At 46.4% G+C, this 20,228-nt stretch overlaps 1 protein-coding gene across 2 annotated transcripts in view; it reads left to right on the forward strand.

Annotated features, from left to right (window-relative positions):
* The first annotated feature begins 11,201 nt into the window (after nucleotides 1-11,201).
* MTMR2 (myotubularin related protein 2) overlaps nucleotides 11,202-20,228 on the forward strand; it is a 77,082-nt gene continuing 68,055 nt past the window's right edge. For both annotated transcript variants that reach the window (XM_075337487.1, XM_075337486.1), the window contains exons 1-2: nucleotides 11,202-11,268; nucleotides 18,102-18,204. The gene's annotated coding sequence lies outside the window, so the exon portion shown is untranslated. The remainder of the gene's footprint in view (nucleotides 11,269-18,101; nucleotides 18,205-20,228) is intronic.

Here is a 20,228-nt window from a genome sequence, read left to right on the forward strand (position 1 = left end):
CCTGCAGTAATGTACCCATTGTTTAGTAATGTCCCCTGCAGTAATATCTCCATTGTTTAGTAATGTCCCCTGCAGTAATGTCCTTATTGTTTAGTAATGTCCCCTGCAGTAATGTACCCATTGTTTAGTAATGTCCCCTGCAGTAATATCTCTATTGTTTAGTAATGTCCCCTGCAGTAATATCTCCATTGTTTAGTAATGTCCCCTGCAGTAATGTCCTTATTGTTTAGTAATGTCCCCTGCAGTAATGTACCCATTGTTTAGTAATGTCCCCTGCAGTAATATCTCTATTGTTTAGTAATGTCCCCTGCAGTAATGTCCTTATTTTTTAGTAATCTCCCCTGCAGTAATGTCCCCATTGTTTAGTAATGTCCCCTTCTTGTCCCCTATTATGCCTTTGTTTACACATAATATAAAATATTCTCACCTCTCCTCCGTTCCCCGCGGTGTCCTCGGCTGGTTCTTGTAGTCTGCAGGCACATAGACCTCCTCGGTGATCTTGTCTGGTGCACGGAGCCGCCGCTGCAGGCTGCCATCATGGCTTTACTGCAGTCTAATGCTTTGCGGCGCTGTAAAGCATTCATCTGCAGTAAAGCGCTGACAGCATTGACAGCCCCGTGTACGTTATGCAATCATGGAGGAGTGCTTCTTGCGGACCACAGGTACATAGACCCCTCCATGATTGCGTCCAATGCACAGGGCCACAGCTGCGATCAGTGCTTTACTGCAGTTGAATGCTTTGCGCCGCCGTAAAGCATTAAACTGCAGTAGAGCCATTACTGCAGACAGCAGCACCATACATCGCCGTATAAGACGACACCCGGCGTATAAGAGAACCCCCAACTTTTGAGAAGATTTTCAGGGGTTAAAAAGTAGTCTTATACGCTGGAAAATACAGTACTAAATATCATAAGTACTGGCTTTTTCTGGCTATACGATGCACTTTTTATCAAGATAACTTTTTGTTCCCTGACTGCTTCCTTAAAAGAGTTGTCCACTACTCCTTTAAGGAAAATCCATTCTATTAACCCTCATGTGGACACAAGCTTTCCATAACCTGCTACAAGCTCGGCTCAGTCTCTCCTGCTCAGCATCAATTACAGATGTGGAGAGAGAGAACTGTGCAGGTGCTTGGTTATCTCAGCGATAGGAGTGCAGCGCTTATGAATGCTCTACCCTCTTGTACAACCTCTTCTCATTCTCCATGTTTGCCCCCATAAAAAGAACAAAGCCTATACTTCCCTCCGGTGCGGCGCGGTTCCAGCGATGTCGTGACTTACGTTCCAGGGGCCCACGTGACGCACAAGCATTGATATCCATCAGTGTTGGCTTCCTTCTCACCACCTTTGGACACTTAAGTAATTTAACAAGACGTGAGAGCTGTGGTTGTCATTACTTAATCGTACGTAGGTGGGGATACAGAAGCTAGCGGTGATTGGTGGCGTGGCTCGCGTGTCATAACAATGTCACTTGGACCACCCGGAACGAGAGTTCCGATATTGCTGGAACCGCACCGGCACCGGAGGGGGGTATAGGCTTTGTTATTTTTATAGGGACAAACATGGGGCTGGAATAAATTGTGTAAGTAGTGGACAACTCCTTTAATTTACAAGGTAGAGCCTTTTAAGGGCTGCGCTCTAATTGCTCAGATAACTAAGCAGCTGCACAGTTCTCTCTCTCCATCTGTGTAATTGATGCTGAGCATGAGAGGCTGAGATGAGCTTGTACCAGGTTAGGGAAAGGTTATGTCTATAGAATGCGGAAGAAAAATAAAACTGTTACAAGTAGATAACAAGATGATTTACACTCAGGAGAAGAGTTTCTGCCAGACAAAAGCAAGCCAATCTGCATTTCCATTCTCTGCCTGTGCACCATCTAGAATACATATGTGATGTCCTTGTTTGCCCACCTTTACGTGCAGTCATAAAGGACACAGAAAATCAGCGTAGCTCAGGACTGCTAGATAAACTAGAATAGGCATCATTATAGTGTAGAAATTTACTAAAGTGTACAGGTGGCTAAATTGGGACCATATATATATATATATATATATATATATAGGAGGCTGTAGGAGACATCATACTACATATACAGTGTGTCCACCCATATCCTGTCCGCCGCCATTAACTTGAGATCGGTGGCAGTTATAGGCATAGAAGTGGTGTCTAGGTATAGTAAAGTAGCCATGTGCTACGCAATGAAACCACCTATAGCGCCACCTGGTGGAAAACAACGGAGTTAGCATTTTTATTTTGAAAACGGAACGAGATAGAGAAAAAAAGTTAATTACAAAGTTGTAGGGTATCATCAATTCATTACGAATTGACACCTTGCCTAAAGAAATGCTATGATTAGAACGTGTAAAACTCACAAGGCTGTGGACGTGAAGCGATACCTCATGGAGACCTTCCTACAAGTCATTGGGTATGGTGGCTGTGTGGCGTGGCCTCCGCTCAACTGACCTGACCCCATTGGACTTCTTTCTGTGAGGTCACATCAAACAGCAGGTGTGTGCGACCCCTCCACCAACATTGCAGGACCTACGATGACGTATCACAGATGCTTGTGCAAACGTGTCACCTACTATATTGCACAACGTGCAGCAAGATACAGTATGCTGTGCAGAGTCCAGATGTGCATTGCAGCTGACAGGGGCCACTTTGAGCATCAAAGTTAAATGAGCGTCATATGCGTGACCAGCATTCACTGTTTTGGGGGGGTCATGGGTTTCATATCATAGCATTTCTGTATGCAAGGTGTTGATTCGTATTGAATTGATGATGCCCTACAACTTTATAATTCACTTTTTTTCTCTATCTTGTTCCGTTTTCGAGATAAGAATGCTAACTCCGTTGTTTTCCACCAGGTGGCGCTATAGGTGGTTTCATTGTGTAGCATATGGCTACTTTACTATACCTAGAAACCACTTCTATGCCTATAGCTGCCGCCGTTCTCAAGTTAATGGCGGTTGACAGGATATGGGTGGACACACTCTATAGAGCTGTGTGAGGCCATTAACCACTTCACAACCTTTGAAGTACTGGTACGTCAAACGTTGTGTCCCTGCATTTGATGCATTTTTCCCTGCACATGTCAGCTGATCAGATCAGTCATCATGTGCCACTAACAGACTCTGCTCTTAAACAGTAAGATCCCTAACACACGTCAGCAGGGAGCGAAGTATTCCCTGCTCTCATTGGTGCGCCCATGATGTGATCACAGGGTTACCAATGGATTGCCATAACAGTCAGGAGTTAGCTGATGACCCCCGTGCCTGTCATGATCCTCCTGTGAACACCAGCCTGTGGCATTCATAGGAGATTGTGATTTGTGCTATACATAGCAGTGCTCATGCACTGCTCTGTATAGCACAGGTAATCTGAAAAATGTGATTCAGACAAAGTCTTAAATGGAAAATTCACTGTAATAAGGCATATGGAGTCACTTTGAACTCCTGTCTGTGTCCGTATTTTTCTGCGTCTTTTTAAACGTGCACAAAAGCGTGGTTATCAACACTTGTTTTCCACCTTTGAAAAGCCGGACACCACTGAACATCTAGATGGGATGATTTAGGAAAACCTGTACTCACAGGGAGTTGGTCCCGATGGCCCTTGAGGTCCCTTCCAACCCCACCATTCTATGATTCTATGAACAGAGGCCAAATGAAGTCCGGAATAACTCTGCGGCATCACTAGTGAATGGATTCTTCAGGGGTTTCACCTGAATCACGTATTTCAGAGATGTAGATGGAAACTCCAATGTAAGGGCTCAGCATCGAGACAGGATAAATGGGAACTGATCCAAAATGTTCTGTACCTAAATCGCCAAATAGCATTCAACTCAACCTACAAAAACACAAATCCCCACTCAGGTCTGTCATCTGTTAATGGAAATATAGGGGGCTTCCACGTTACTGGTGATATAAAAGCCCTGGAAACATACTATGGCTCCCACTCTCAAAAAAGAAATCCAGCAAAATCTTTGCTCCCAAATCCAAATGCCCCCCTTCCTTCCGAGCCCCACAATGTGCAGAAAACACAGTTTGCATCCACATGTATGGCATTATTGTAATGAGGGAGCCCACCTTATGTACAGGGTGCAGGTCTCCAGAAGCACGATGTTGTGAATACATTTTCCAGTTTGGGGCTCCCTCTTGTGGTCAGTGCTGACGGTGCAGTTGACTTGTGGAATGAGAGTCCCAAACCTGTGGAGGACTGGCAATCAAGCCTTTCTGATTGGGACTATATAACTGAGTAGTTTTCTCCTGTTATTTGCCGGTGCTCAATTGATTTCCTGTGTGCTAAGGACATTCTGAAACCAGCTCTGCTCTCTACCAGAACTCCTCTCAAGATAAGTTGGTCTTTGTACCTCTGCTTATTGTTTCCACTTTCTTGTTGTTTTTTTCTGTTTTGATACTATTGCTTGATTCCTATTTTGCCTGTGTGGAGTTCCTGGTGGAATTGGATCATTCCCTGCTGGGAGTGTCTGTATATTTAGCTCCATGATTCTGCAATGTATTGTGTTTTGTCATGCTTGGTATTAAATTCAGTCCCTCATCTATATTAGTGTTTTTGGATCCCAGTAACATCAGAGTACTGATATAGTGGGGGAGAGGCCGTGTGGTCTCAGGGTTTTTCTATGTCAGGCGTGCTGAGATTTTTTTAGGGTTTTTCCGACTGCAGACAGTGCTCTTTCCTATCCTTTCTGATAAAGATAGTTTGGGCCTCATCTTTGATGAATCTGTTTTCTAGCTTTGTATTGTGTTTTCCAATTTAACCGTAGTCTTTTTACATGTGGGGGGCTATCTATATCTTTGGGGATTGCTCTGAGGCAGATTAGCTTTTCTTATATTTCTATCTGTAAGGATATTTAGTTCTCCGGCTGTGTTTAGAAGACTTGGTCATCGTAGGCTCGTCCCACGGCTACTTCTAGTTGTGTATCAGGATTAGGTCTGCAGTCCATTAAGGTTCCAGCCACACTGGTTACTTTTTGGGTTTCCGCATTTTTTGATCCTCCTCGGTCACTGAATCATAAAACACGAGCTGGGCACAATGTACGGGCACTACAATGAACTAGGCACTACAACGGCTTATTTGCAATTTTTACTTCTGCAATATTCACTGTGTTTTACTCAATGGGTGTTTTTCCAGAGCGCAAATCGTCACTATACCCATAAATGAATCCCTAGAGGGGCGTAATTTCCTCAATTTGGTCACTTGAGGGGGTTTGTGTTGTTCTGGCACTTTGGGGCTCTGCAAAGGGAGTCCACAAACTATTCTAGGAAATTGTGCTCAATCAAATGGCGCTCCTTCCCTTCCGAGACCTGCCATGTGGCCAATCAGGCCTGAATATTTTTCCGGGACAGTTACTTTCTGGCGGTACACATGACTCTTAAAAAAAAAAAAAATGTTTTGAAGCAGAAGAAATGCTCCTAATAATGTTGATGTGCAGGTTACAAAGCAATACTTTGAATTTCTACAGTCTTTGATGGAGCTTCCAGAAAACATAAGCCGATCTTTGGATAAGCATTTTTGGCAAAGCTTTTACCTTTACTGTAAAGCATGCGGCCGTTCTCTTATCAATGTTATTATTAATAAAGTGGCACATAGACTGAATACCGCTGCTCTTCTAAAAATATAGGCGCCTGAAGATATTTCTTTGGAAGAGTTGGCAAAACAACAGGCTTATTAATAAATACTAAGCAAAAAAGTTTGCTGAAAATTTTTGCAGAAAGAAAAATGGGGCATGAAATATTGTATTTGTTTTATATATTCATTTAGTGGGTTGTCCAGAAGATATAGATGACCTATCAGTAGGATATGTCATCGATATCAGGTCTGTGGGGGTCTGACAGCCAGAAGCTGAAGCAATCGGTTTTTAGTATTTTCGGTGGTGGCGATGAGCGAGCACTGCCAGTCGAATGCTTGGATGAGTGTGACTCGAGTGCCCGAATATAATAGACCTTGAACATTTTTCAGGAAGATTTCACAAAAAAATGCTTGCGTTTCTTATCGACTTCCTTTATACTCATGTATTCGGGTCACGCCCATCCGAGCACCAACTCCTCGTTACAAGTACCGAGCACCCGAAGATGTTAGTGCTCACTTATCACTAGTTGTGAGTATCAAGCACCCCAGTATGGTAGTGCCCGCTCATCACTAGTTACGAGTACTGAGCAAAGTAGTCCTCGCTCATCACTAGTTACGAGTACTAAGCAACCCAACATGGTAGTGCCCGCTCATCACTAGTTACGAGTACTAAGCACCCAAGCATGGTAGTGCCCACTCATCACTAGTTACGAATACCCGAGCATGGTAGTTCTCGCTCATCACTAGTTGTGAGTACTGAGCACGGAAGTGCCCGCTCATCACTAGCTACGACTACTGAGCACCCGAGCATGGTAGTGCCCGCTCATCACTAGCTACGACTACCGAGCACCCGAGCATGGTAGTGCCCGCTCAACACTAGTTACGAGTACCCAGCACCCAAGCATGGTTGTGCTTGCTCATCACTAGTTATGAGTACCGAACACCCGAGAGTGGTAGTGCTCGTGTGGCACCCCTGAGGCTTCAGTCGCCACAGAATACTGCACCTGACTTAAGGTGCAGTGCTCAACCCAATTCCAGAGGAGGTCGGTGCCGGTTTCACTTACACAACTCATACACACACAACCAGGTTGCTCTTCCTTTACCATGGACGGGCTAGGTTTGGGTCAAAAGGGGTCGCCAGCGAGGCTGGGTCTTTAGGATACCACCACACCTGGGATCCCCAATCCACTAGTGGCGGGAACCTGGGACGGGAGGAGCAACCACCTGGGGAAATGAGGAGCCAACACAACAGAGAGTTATCCAGCAGGAGAGGAAGAGAGCAGTCGGGCTTCACCAGTGGCTCTAGTGGGACACAGGAGTTAATACAGTCGCCGAAGGGACCGGCGCTGTCAGGGTGCAGAATCCTAGGGTGGATTATACTCCAGATTGTCCACCAAAATCTGCAGGCTTGGGGGATTGCATGTCCCTCCGGCCCGCACAGTTCCTGGAGCACAGTGCCATATAGGGTCCAGGGTCGTGTTCCCAGGCAGGCCCCACATCGGACCTGTGGCACCTGCATACGGGCAGGGAGTAGACACACTTTTCAAGAACCAGGGGTCCCCATGAGCTTCAAGCCACGGGAATCCACACCAAGCGCAGGAGGAAGGCCCCACCATCCAATTCTCCGGCTATGACCTCTAAAGGATCCGGGTTCGACAGGGCCCATCCCGGTGTAAAACACCTGGAACCCTCAGAGACTGTGTCTGCCTGTCATTCCCGGTGCCGCTGCCCCACGCCTTGGCGCCCGCCATCACTACTCCCCTCATCATCCTCCCCGGGGCCCCCTCCACCTGTGGGGAGCAGAATACCTTAGCTGCTACTACCATCCGCCCCAGAGGATAGCGACAGCAGCGGCAGTTAATTTCCTGGCCGCATACTGCAGGTGGCGTCACGTAATCAAACCTCCACGATCATCCTCACCACCCCTCTTCCTCCGTGTACACCTCGGGGTCACGAAACCAGGCAGGGCCACCTGTGACATCCCCTGATCCAAGTTGCCAGCTTTCTGGTAAAAAACTGCTTGAAATGTCATAAAGTTGTAGCTCCAACAAAATTTTGCAAAGTGGGTGGAATTGTTCATGGCCAAGGGCAAAAAAAGTGGAGCAAATTACGACTAAAGGAACATTTCTGGCAGAGAAGTTTGTCAGCTGAAAGACGCACAACATTTATTAAAGTGAACCTCTCAGATGCAATGTGCACCTAGGACCACGAGCAGATCTGGGTGCATATTTCTAATCCCTGCCTAACCGTCTCTGTATCTAGTAGCATAGATAAAGAGAAATGTAGAAAAAATATTTCTAAAGATCCTTTATGATATGCTAATGAGCGTGGGGACTAGTTGCAAGGGCGTTACTACCCCCGACTAGTCTGCCCTCTTAGGGCGTACTAACACGCTAAAGGAGTGGACTAGTCAGGGGAAGTAACGACCTTGCAACTAGTCCCCGTGCTCATTAGCATATCATAAAGGATCGTTAGAAATACTTTTTCTAAAGATCTCTTTATTTATGCTACTAGATACAGGGACGGTTAGGCAGGGATTAGAAATATGCACCCAGAACTGCTCGTGGTCCTAGGTGCACATTGCACCTGGCAGGTTCACTTTAAGGCCTGTGTGACGCCCTGGACTAGTCAGGTCGTCACAGGGTTCTGCACAATCTTTCTCTCCCCGTGCAGGGCTCAACCCCCCATGGTTCTGGGTCCCCACCTTGCGCTACTGCCTCCACCAGCATCCACAAATCCTAGTTACACCTCGCACCACACCCTGTCAGGCACACCAGTGGGCTGCTAAGCTGGAATAAGGCCGCCCACCTAGGGGTCAGGCAGGGAGGTGGGAGGTGACAAGTCAGAATAGTGGTAGCCCTCGAGCAGTGAGGAATTTAGAGGAAGCTGGGAGTTGGAGCTCCCAGGGGAAAAGCAGACTAGGTCGCAGATGGTGGTCTGGACCAGGAGGAGTCGGAGACTCGGTTGCGGGAGATTGGGACTGGGTGCTTGGCTAGTCATGGAGGATAGCCAGCAGCTGCAGTTCAATAGCCGGGCTGGGCCCGAAGGCACGTCGGGGTACATGGACCCTAGGTCGGGGAGAGGCTTCAAGCAACCCGGCAATTAACCTGCGGAGGACAGGGCCTATATGGACACTGCCCACAAAGCTCAGAGTTCGGGAGCACTAGCGCAACGAGGGGGATAGGGCTTTCCATGCAAAGCAGCCCACTGAAATCCCAAGCGTGATCTCCTGAGAGCAAGCTCCTCTGCTACTCTTAGCAGGGGGCGGGGCCCGGAAAGCTTCAAGCTGACGGACCAACTGAACACTATAAAATACGGTGCCAGGAGGCAGGCCACAGACCACCAGGCAGTACTGCAGGGTACGGGACCCGGACGAGCTCCCCAAGAGGCCAGCGGCACCCAAAGACTTGGTTTACTACATTGTCAGCGTCTGCTTTTGTGACACCCCTGGACTATCAGGTCGTCACTGGGTATTGCACAATCTACCCTCCCATGCAGTTTCCATCTCCCTCTTGGTTATGGGTCCCTAACCAAATGGTGTTGCCTACATCAGCTAATCAAATCCTAGCTACACCATGCACCACACCCACCACACACACAAGTGGAGGGCTTGAGTGGAAAAGAGTCGCCCACCTGGGGGGTCAAGTAGGGAAGGTGAGGAGTGTAGGGAGTCGTTTAGAGAGTCGGTTAGAGAGTGGTGGTTGGAGAGTAGCCCTCGAGCTGTGAGGAGCTGTGAGGAGGCCGGGACCTGGGACTCCCATAAGGAGACTGTCTAGGTGGCAGACTGTGGTCTGGGCCTAGAGGAGTTGGACCCCTGGTCGCAGAGGATCGTGGCAAGGGGCACGGATCTGTCGAGCAGGACAGCCGGCGGCCTTGCACCATCACCGGGCTGGGACCAATGCACGACTGGGTACGTGGACCCTAGGTCGAGGAGTAGCTGCATGCAACCCGATATTTACCCGTGGAGAACAGAGCCTTCAAGATTCGTTCCCAACCGCTCTAAAATCGGGGGTCCTAGCGCAACGGGGGGATAGGACTTTCCACCCAAAACGGTCCAGAAAATCCCAAGCGTGAACCCTGAGAGCAAGCTCCCACACTTAGCCAAAGTGGGGAGCGGAACCCAGCAAGTTTGACACTACCGGGACCACCAGAGAAGTAAACTTAGTGCCAGGAGGCAGGTCACGGATCATCAGGCAGCACTATTGGGGACGGGACCCGAACTAGCTCCCCTCAGCGGCAGCGGTGTCCAGAGATTTGATTTACTTGGTTTTCGGTGTCTGCTTAATGGACTGAGTGAGTACAAGAGTGACCCCTGCATCCCACAGCCTTATTCCTCAAACACCGAGTCCCGGGGTATTCTCCCCTACCCGTGGAGGGTTCTAACACCTTGCTGCTCCGTTCCATCACCCCCCCGGGTACTCCCAACTGCAGCGGTGGTACTCCTAATTACCACACACCACGGGTGGCGTCACAAACTCTATAACTCCTTGTAAATACCGCCTTCATTTGAGTGGCCGCACGACCCCCAGGTCCGGAGACCCTCGAGCCACTGAGAACCCGGATCCGAGCAGCTCGGCTGCTGCCACGGGGGCGGCACACTTTCTTGCTGAGTGAGTACCTGATTAACCCCCTGCAACCAGCGAGCCTGCGCTCCCCCTGCACCCCACACCACCATCCGTGGTCCCGGGGCCTTTCCCTGCCCGTGGAGGGTAACATCATCTAGCTGCCCCACTTCATCACCCCGGGTACTCCCAACGGCAGCAGCGTTACACTCTATTACCGCGCACCACGGGTGGCATCACAAACTATTTATCTCCCATGTAAATACCCCCCTTCTTCATTCGGGTGTGACCCTGAGCCCCCGAGTCCAGAGACCCTCGAGCCACGAGCAGTGACATCCGGACCCGAGCGGTTCGACTGATGCTGAGGCGGTACACATGCACGACCTCTTAATGAATTTGGGGCATCTTACGCCAGTGCAGTTTTCATTAAGAAAACAATTTTGATAATATTGCGCTGTACGCGCCATTTTTGTGCTTTCATAAACTGATGTGCCCTACATAATGCTGCCCTCAGGCCATGGGCGTCCACAATCTGACCGACCGAATGTTCGAAAAATGTTTTGGTTTTTTTTGTGCAAATACTAAAAGTGTCAATATTTTTTTTATTAATTGTATTATTTTTCATTATCTAGCAAATCATGTTGCCCCAGCATATTGGGCAGATGGCGCTACACAGCCACCACGGCCAAAGAACGCGTTATGGCGCCACAAAACATTGCAGAGTAATGGAATCACATTTTTTTTCATTGCAACCAGAAAATGACTGTGTGCTTGAAATCCAAACTGGTTTTGTTTTGTTAGCAAAATGTGTCATTTTGTTTCATAGCAACAGTCTGAATTCAAAACAGGATGTTATTTCCCATAGCAACCAATCACAGCGCAGCTTTCATTTTTCACAAGCAGGATATGAAATAAAAGCTGTGTTGTGATTGGCTGTAAGGTACGAAAGAAAAAAAAAAAAGCCTTTTTCTCCTCTGCTTTTAGAGTGGACGTGTGTGAGGCGCGCCCTCTAGCGTCAGTCCTCCCCGCCTCCTTCAGTCACAGCCCACAATCTCGCGAGGTTTGTTACAGGAAGTGGTGAAAAGCCGCCGGCGGAGTCCTCCTACTTCTCAGTGCGGGTGAGGAGGGGGCAGGAGCTGGGGAGGGTTTGTCCTTGTGTGGGTGGGTGGGAGTGAAGGGCGCTCCGGAGCTCTGCACCCCAGGGGGTAACATTACAGCTGCCACAATAACAAATGATGGGAGTTGTAGTTTCGTTACAGTTCTGCGGAGCTCCGGGTTATGGACCGTGCACTTTGATTGGACTACATGTCCCAGCAGCCTTTGCGAGGACGTGTATATATCATATATATCTGGGTTTTGTGTAAATAAAGACAAAATCTGATCTCATTGGGAAGTAATTTCTAAGCTCTCTGCTTGCTGTCAGTGAATTGAGACTTTTCAGAGGACCCAATTGTCATTTTTACTACTATTACTTGGTGGCCCCCATAAGAAAAACATTAAAACCCAATTCTAACGCCGCACTGTGCTGTCCCTCTGTTATCCCTCCTGGGAATTGCAGGACTATATAGATAAGTAGGAATTGTTCCCTTGCATTGGTTATTCGGAGCTGTCACTACCAGAGTCTTGCCAGATACTATTGATGGGAGGAGTGAACCCACTGCTGACAACTTATTACATACATTTCCAGGAGGAGCAACAGAGGAACATAAGGAGAACCAAGAGGAACGGTCCATTTTAAAAGGGTTGTCCTGTATTTTAAGGGTGTTTCTGAAAACTTGGCAAAATGGACATTACAGTAAAGGCGCCCCAGGGTCAGCGTTTATGGAGGAGGCTCCGGAGCTGCGCTCTACATCCAGCAGCCATTTGGAGGCCGTTGACGGTCACCGACTGGACGGGATTTAGCACTATAAAGTCACCGCCATGATGGCGCTGTGATGCTGATGGATACCTGCAGTGAAAGAATCCCATCTGTGGACACTGAATAATCTTACTCTATCGTGTTCATGATGACGCCATTCGTGCGTATGGGCGGGCTTGGTGGTGGTCTTCTCCACCCCTCCGCCTCCCTCCTCTATTTCTTTCCCAGGTCACTGATTATTCAGTGACCTGCCTCCGCCATGATTGCAGTGGGCAGAACATGCGCAGAGTGATTCTGTGGCCAGTCTGCAGATCTCCAGTAAAATGGCGCCGAAGGCGGCGCATGCGCTGACAGAGATTTCAGTAACCTCTTCATTAATCTGAAACGCCAAGCTGCGCATGCGCTGCATCCAGGGCCATTTTATTGAAGACCATACGCAGTATGATTCTACAGACTGTCTTCAATAAAATGGCCCCAGATGCGGCGCATGCGCAGATCGAGATGTCACTGACCTCTTCATTAATCCAAAATATCGATCTGCGATTGGTTTTCAGTACAATAGCGCATCCCATGCGCAGATCAAGATTTCAGCTTAATAAAGAGGTCATTGATATCTCGATCTGCATATGTGCTGCATCTGGCACCATTTTATTGAAGACCACACCGCTTTGTGGTTCTAGAGATTGTCTTCAATAAAATGGCACTAATGCAGCGCATGCGCAGATCGATATTTCAACTTAATGAAGAGGTCGTTGATATCTCGCTCTATGCATGCACCGCATCCAGAGCCATTTTATTGGAAGTCTGTAGAATCACACTGCGCATAGTCTTAAATAAAATGACGCTGGATGCGGCGCATGAGCAGATCAAGATTTCGGCTTAATGAAGAGGCAATTGAAATCTCAGTCTGTGCATGCGCCGCATTCGGCGCCATTATATTGAATTCCTGCAGACCGGCCGCATAATTGTACTGTGTGTGCGCTGACCCCCACAATGATAGTGCTGGCAGCGCAGAATTTAAAAAACGAGGTAGGTGACTGAATAATCCGTGAGCTATAGAAGAAACAGAGGAGACAGGAGGAGGGGCGCAGAACACGACCTGATCCCCTAGTCCCGCCTCGATGCACAGAATACATTATCATGAAAACTTTAGAGCAGGAGTGGAGAACCTCCAGCCCAGGGGCTGTATGTGGCCCACAATGACTTTTTCTGTGGCCCCTGGCAGATTCCCAGGGATCGCAGTGCTCGGGCAGTGGCGGCATCTTGCTGGCTGCCGGTCTTTTAAATCCTGTACATGCATACATGGTTGAGCCTAGAATGTATGGGCTCCTTCTAGGATTACATCCTCATGGTGACCAATGCCAGTCTGAGGATGTACTTTGTGGGCGGCGTAGGTGCGCAATGCTCTCTCGTCCCACAGAAGAGGAGTAGCTTCCCCAGCATCCCACAGGTTTGATTGTGCCCCTCCAGTCTCCCCATGGCTCTGTCCCCCTGAGATTTATATACCATGTATGTGCCCCCCAAGTAATGTATATACCACCAGCGATGTGTGTGCTTCCCCCCCCAACTATGTCTGTGCCCTCCAGTGATGTATATACCCCCAGTGATGTCTGTATCCCAGTGATATCTATGCCCACCAGCCTCCCTAGTCATGTCTATGCTCCCCAGTCATGTCTATGCTCCCCAGCCTACTCGGTGATGTATATTCCTCCCAGCCATCGCCTATGAGATATATGCCCCCACCCTCTCCTGTGATGTATATGTCCCCACCCTCTCCTGTGATGTATATATCCCCACCCTCTCCTGTGATGTATATGCCCCCAGCGTCTCCTGTGATGTATATGCCCCCAGCGTCTCCTGTGATGTATATGCCCCCAGCGTCTCCTGTGATGTATATGCCCTCAGCGTCTCCTGTGATGTATATGCCACCAGCCCTTCCTTTGATATATATGCTCCCCAGCCCTTCATAGAATATATTTGGCCCTCAGCCTCTATTGTGATGTACTGTATATGCCCCATCCCCTCCTATAAGGTTTATGCCCCAGTCCCTCATGTGATGTATATGCCCCCATAGCGTCTTGTGATGTGTACGCCCCAAGCCCCTCCTGTGATGTATATGCCCCAAGCCCCTGCTGTGACGTATATTCCCCCAGCGTCTCCTGTGATGTATATACAGCAGTCCCAGGCGACACAAACCTGGAAAACAGTTGAGAAACAACAAGATTAATATCGCCTAATATCATGGCCGCATCAAAAACAAGTAGCTCCAGCCGCCATAGTAGCCAAATATAGCAGGGTAATTTTCAAGTTGAAAATTTTGTGCGGCCCCCGAATGATGAAAGAAATTTGTAAATGGCCCCCGACAGGAAAAATGTTCCTCACCCCTGCTTTAGAGGAAGATTATTCAGTGAGCACAGACGGTATTCCTTCACTGCAGGCATCCATCAGCATCACAGCGCCATTATGGCCATACCTTTACTTTATAGCTCTAAATCCTGCTGACAGGTTCTCTTTAAAAGGTTTGGTTGCCAATTCATAGGAATCATGGCCCACAGCACCTTCCCCCGTCCTGGCCGCCGTCTGATTACCCTCCATCACTGCCATCTCGCTGCACTACAAAGCCCAGCACCAGGGCTTCACTGCATACAATAATATAGTAGTGCTACATAATAGAGTATAAAACAAAGACTGGAGGACAAGGAGTAAAGTGCAAATATGTTTAATAAATAGCAACTGGCACAAAGGAATCAGCGGCAAAAACAGGCTGGCAGATAAAATATAGATGTACTAGATGACAATTACATATAGGGCACAAGTAAAATGAATAAATAACAGACTGGGTCAAAAACATGAACAAGGCATCCTGCACATAAAGAGCATGGTGTAAAATTTTGACAATTGTTACACATAGACAGATGGTAAAAACCAGCTCTGGATAAGCACAATGATAAAAGTGTATACTCTGAAATAACAGAGATATATAAAATATATAAAATAGGATCCAAGTCTCACTAATCACTAATAAACAGTGCTTGATACAAATGCTGGTGAAACAGCAACTTCTGCGGTGACAGAGTCAAATAGTTAAACAGTCAAAAAGCTATAAACAGATAAACAGGTTTAGCCACCATGAGGCGCTAATTGGATGCCAACGAACAGTCAGATTAAGTACAAAGACATGAATGCATGAATAGAATCCCAGCCGGTTAAGTAAACATACCCATAAGTGCACAACGCCGGCCTGATAAGTAGCAGAGCAGACCCCCCCCCCCCCCCCCCCCCAGCTATAAGATTATTTCATCAGGGGGAGGTATAGAGTATAAGCGATCAAACTATTGCAGGCTCAAGTCCTGGGAGGGAAAGGGTTTAAAAAAAAAATGTGAAAATTAACAAAAAAAATTAAATAAATGAAAGAGAATTCAAAGATTAAAGGTTAAAATTAAACTTCTGGAATTGCTGTGTTTTTATATTTTAGATATATATATATATTTAAAAAAAACAACCTATAAATATAAATACCGTATATATGTGTGTGTGTGTGTGTGTGTGTGTGTGTGTATATATATATATATATATATATATATATATATAATGTAAATATATTATATATATACAGCATATATATATATCATAATATAAATATATTATAAATAAAATATATATAAAAAGTATATATGAATATAATATAAATATATATAAATATAATATATAAAAAGTATATGGTATATAAATATATAAGTGTGTATATATATATATATATATATATGTGTGTGTGTATGTATATATGTGTGTGTGTAGGTGTGTATATATATATATATATATATATATATATATATATATATATATATATAAGTTTTTTGATCTTTTTATCATATTATATATATATATAATATATATATCCAGGGCCTTCCAATAGTATTCAACCCCCTGCAGATTTAGCAGGTTTACACATTCAGAATTAACTTGGCATTGTGACATTTGGACTGTAGATCAGCCTGGAAGTGTGAAATGCACTGCAGCAAAAAAGAATGTTATTTCTTTTTTTATTTTTATTTTTTAAATTGTGAAAAGTTTATTCAGAGGGTCATTTATTATTCAACCCCTCAAACCACCAGAATTCTGTTTGGTTCCCCTAAAGTATTAAGAAGTATTTCAGGCACAAAGAACAATGAGCTTCACATGTTTGGATTAATTATCTCTTTTTCCAGCCTTTTCTGACTAATTAAGACCCTCCCCAAACTTGTGAACAGCACTCATACTTGGTCAACATGGGAAAGACAAAGGAGCATTCCAAGGCCATCAGAGACAAGATCGTGGAGGGTCACAAGGCTGGCAAGGGGTACAAAACCCTTTCCAAGGAGTTGGGCCTACCTGTCTCCACTGTTGTGAGCATCATCCGGAAGTGGAAGGCTTATGGAACTACTGTTAGCCTTCCACGGCCTGGACAGCCTTTGAAAGTTTCCACCCGTGCCGAGGCCAGGCTTGTCCGAAGAGTCAAGGCTAACCCAAGGACAACAAGGAAGGAGCTCCGGGAAGATCTCATGGCAGTGGGGACATTGGTTTCAGTCAATACCATAAGTAACGTACTCCACCGCAATGGTCTCCATTCCAGACGAGCCCGTAAGGTACCTTTACTTTCAAAGCATCATGTCAAGGCTCGTCTACAGTTTGCTCATGATCACTTGGAGGACTCTGAGACAGACTGGTTCAAGGTTCTCTGGTCTGATGAGACCAAGATCGAGATCTTTGGTGCCAACCACACACGTGACGTTTGGAGACTGGATGGCACTGCATACGACCCCAAGAATACCATCCCTACAGTCAAGCATGGTGGTGGCAGCTTTCTCAGCCAAGGGGCCTGGCCATCTGGTCCGCATCCATGGGAAGATGGATAGCACGGCCTACCTGGAGATTTTGGCCAAGAACCTCCGCTCCTCCATCAAGGATCTTAAGATGGGTCGTCATTTCATCTTCCAACAAGACAACGACCCAAAGCACACAGCCAAGAAAACCAAGGCCTGGTTCAAGAGGGAAAAAATCAAGGTGTTGCAGTGGCCTAGTCAGCCTCCTGACCTTAACCCAATTGAAAACTTGTGGAAGGAGCTCAAGATTAAAGTCCACATGAAACACCCAAAGAACCTAGATAACTTGGAGAAGATCTGCATGGAAGAGTGGGCAAAGATAACTCCAGAGATTTGTGCCGGCCTGATCAGGTCTTATAAAAGACGATTATTAGCTGTAATTGCAAACAAGGGTTATTCCACAAAATATTAAACCTAGGGGTTGAATAATAATTGACCCACACTTTTATGTTGAAAATTTATTAAAATTTAACTGAGCAACATAACTTGTTGGTTTGTAAGATTTATGCATCTGTTAATAAATCCTGCTCTTGTTTGACGTTTGCAGGCTCTAACTTATTTGCATCTTATCAAACCTGCTAAATCTGCAGGGGGTTGAATACTACTTGTAGGTACTGTGTGTGTATATATATATATATATATATATATAATGTATATGTATGTATGTATGTATGTGTATGTATGTGTAGGTATATATATATTATACATATATAATATGATAAAAAGATCCAAAAACTTTTTTTTGGGCTCAAGTATTTGCATCGATATCTTCTTTTATGGTAAAATGAATTGTCTCATTGAAAAGGAAAACCAATTCTGGAAATAATATACAGGGAAGAAAAATAAATAATGTTTTATGTTTCAGGAGGAGACGTTTGATATAATAAATAAAAATAAATCCCTGTTCTATAGAAGAAGCAGGCTGCTGGGAGTTGTAGTTCCACAGCAGTGCGTGGTCTCGGGTGCTTTCCTGTTTTGTATGACGCTCGTGGTGATCACCTTGGGAAACCTCCGGGTTGGGCTAGTTTGGAGGCGGCACGCCCTTTATAAATACACCTTTGCTCAGCCATTACGCTCAGCATTATCTCTCGGGGACCTCAGTGTCTTCTGTGCTCTGCCGGGAAGAAAACCCAACAATCAAAACCGGTTAAACGAGCAGAAATGCGTAAATAAGGGGTTGTGGGAGAGTAAAAAAGCACAATAAGCATAATAACACCTATCATATTAACAGGACCGAGGATGATGATGATGGTACTGCCCCGGACTGTATGACTGCAAACTGATCACAGATACCAGTTTTCTGCACAGAAATATATTGACACAGACCAGCAGAGGTGAGTTAAAGGGGTTATCCTGATCTCATATCCAGACCTGTACTCCTAACTAGTGATGAGCGGGCACTACCATGCTCGGGTGCTCAGTACTCCTAACTAGTGATGAGCAGCACTACCATGTTCGGGTGCTCAGTACTCGTAACTAGTGATGAGCAGGCACTACCATGTTCGGGTGCTCAGTACTCGTAACTAGTGATGAGCGGGCACTACCATGCTCGGGTGCTCAGTACTCGTAACTAGTGATGAGCGGGCACTACCATGCTCGGGTGCTCGGTACTCGTAACTAGTTATGAGTGCGCACTACCATGCTCGCTTGCTCAGTACTCGTAACTAGTGATGAGCGGACACTACCATGCTCGGGTGCTCAGTACTCCTAACTAGTGATGAGCAGCACTACCATGTTCGGGTGCTCAGTACTCGTAACTAGTGATGAGCAGGCACTACCATGTTCGGGTGCTCAGTACTCGTAACTAGTGATGAGCGGGCACTACCATGCTCGGGTGCTCAGTACTCGTAACTAGTGATGAGCGGGCACTACCATGCTCGGGTGCTCGGTACTCGTAACTAGTTATGAGTGCGCACTACCATGCTCGCTTGCTCAGTACTCGTAACTAGTGATGAGCGGACACTACCATGCTCGGGTGCTCTGTACTCGTAACTAGTGATGAGCGGGCACTACCATGCTCGGGTGCTCTGTACTCGTAACTAGTGATGAGCGGACACTACCATGCTCGGGTGCTCTGTACTCGTAACTAGTGATGAGCGGACACTACCATGCTCGGGTGCTCTGTACTCGTAACTAGTGATGAGCGGGCACTACCATGCTCGGGTGCTCTGTACTCGTAACTAGTGATGAGTGAGCACTACCATGCTCAGGTGCTCAGTACTCATAACTAGTGATGAGCGGGCAGTACCATGCTCGGGTGCTCAGTACTCGTAACTAGTGATGAGTGAGCACTACCATGCTCGGGTGCTCAGTACTCGTAACTAGTGATGAGCGGGCACTACCATGCTCGGGTGCTCAGTATTCGTAACTAGTGATGAGTGGGCACTGCCATGCTCTGGTGCTCTGTACTCGTAACTAGTGATGAGCGGGCACTACCATGCTCGGGTGCTCAGTACTGGTAACTAGTGATGAGCGGGCACTACCATGCTCGGGTGCTTGGTACTCGTAACCAGGGCCACCATCAGGGCATGACAATCATGACTACTGTTTGGGGCCCGGTGTAGAGGGGGACCTACCAGGCCCGGGGTAATTACTTATCTTTATTAACCCCCGGGGCCTGGGCCCCTCTCTTCACCAGACCCACAGTCACAGCCGCAGCATAGGGGCCCGGCAATGTTGCTTCGGCCACTACAACAAATCACTACATTGCAGGTGAAGCGCTTCAGAGGTATCGCATGCAAATTAGCCATGTGCGCTGGAGGGGGACATATTTACCAGGAGGGGGTATATATACGAGGATGGGGACATGCAAACAAGGATGGGCACATATATACCAGGAGTGGAACATACAAACCAGGAAGGGCCCAGGATGGGGATATATATATACAAAGAAGGGGACATACATACCAGGAGGAGGACATATAAACCAGTAGTACCAGGTATACTCCACTCTTACTGCCACATTACCTTTAAGGTGAGGCTCTACAGCCAGGTATTGTGTGTTTTGAGATTATATTATTTATTTGCGGACACTGTCTTGTTTATATACTTATTGTGCATTATTTTATCAGAGCTCGGATACTTCATTGGGGATAAGTACAGGATTATTATGTTCATCTCCCTATTTCATCCATTCTTTTTCTCTTGTCAATCATGTTTTTATCCTTTGTTTTTGTCAGCCTTATATGTTTTGTATCAATAAAAGCCATGTTTATATATGTAGCAGGGTGTGCACATTTTTCCTATGCAGCTTTTTACTCTAATGTTACAATTCATTTTTTGCCTAGTTTTTGTTACCACCCCTGTCTTTATATTTATTTCACTGTGGTGCCCACTACTTCTTTGTTAACAAAGTTTT

Source organism: Anomaloglossus baeobatrachus, chromosome 2 (genome assembly GCF_048569485.1).
Source record: "Anomaloglossus baeobatrachus isolate aAnoBae1 chromosome 2, aAnoBae1.hap1, whole genome shotgun sequence".
Taxonomy (NCBI): Eukaryota; Metazoa; Chordata; class Amphibia; order Anura; family Aromobatidae; genus Anomaloglossus; species Anomaloglossus baeobatrachus.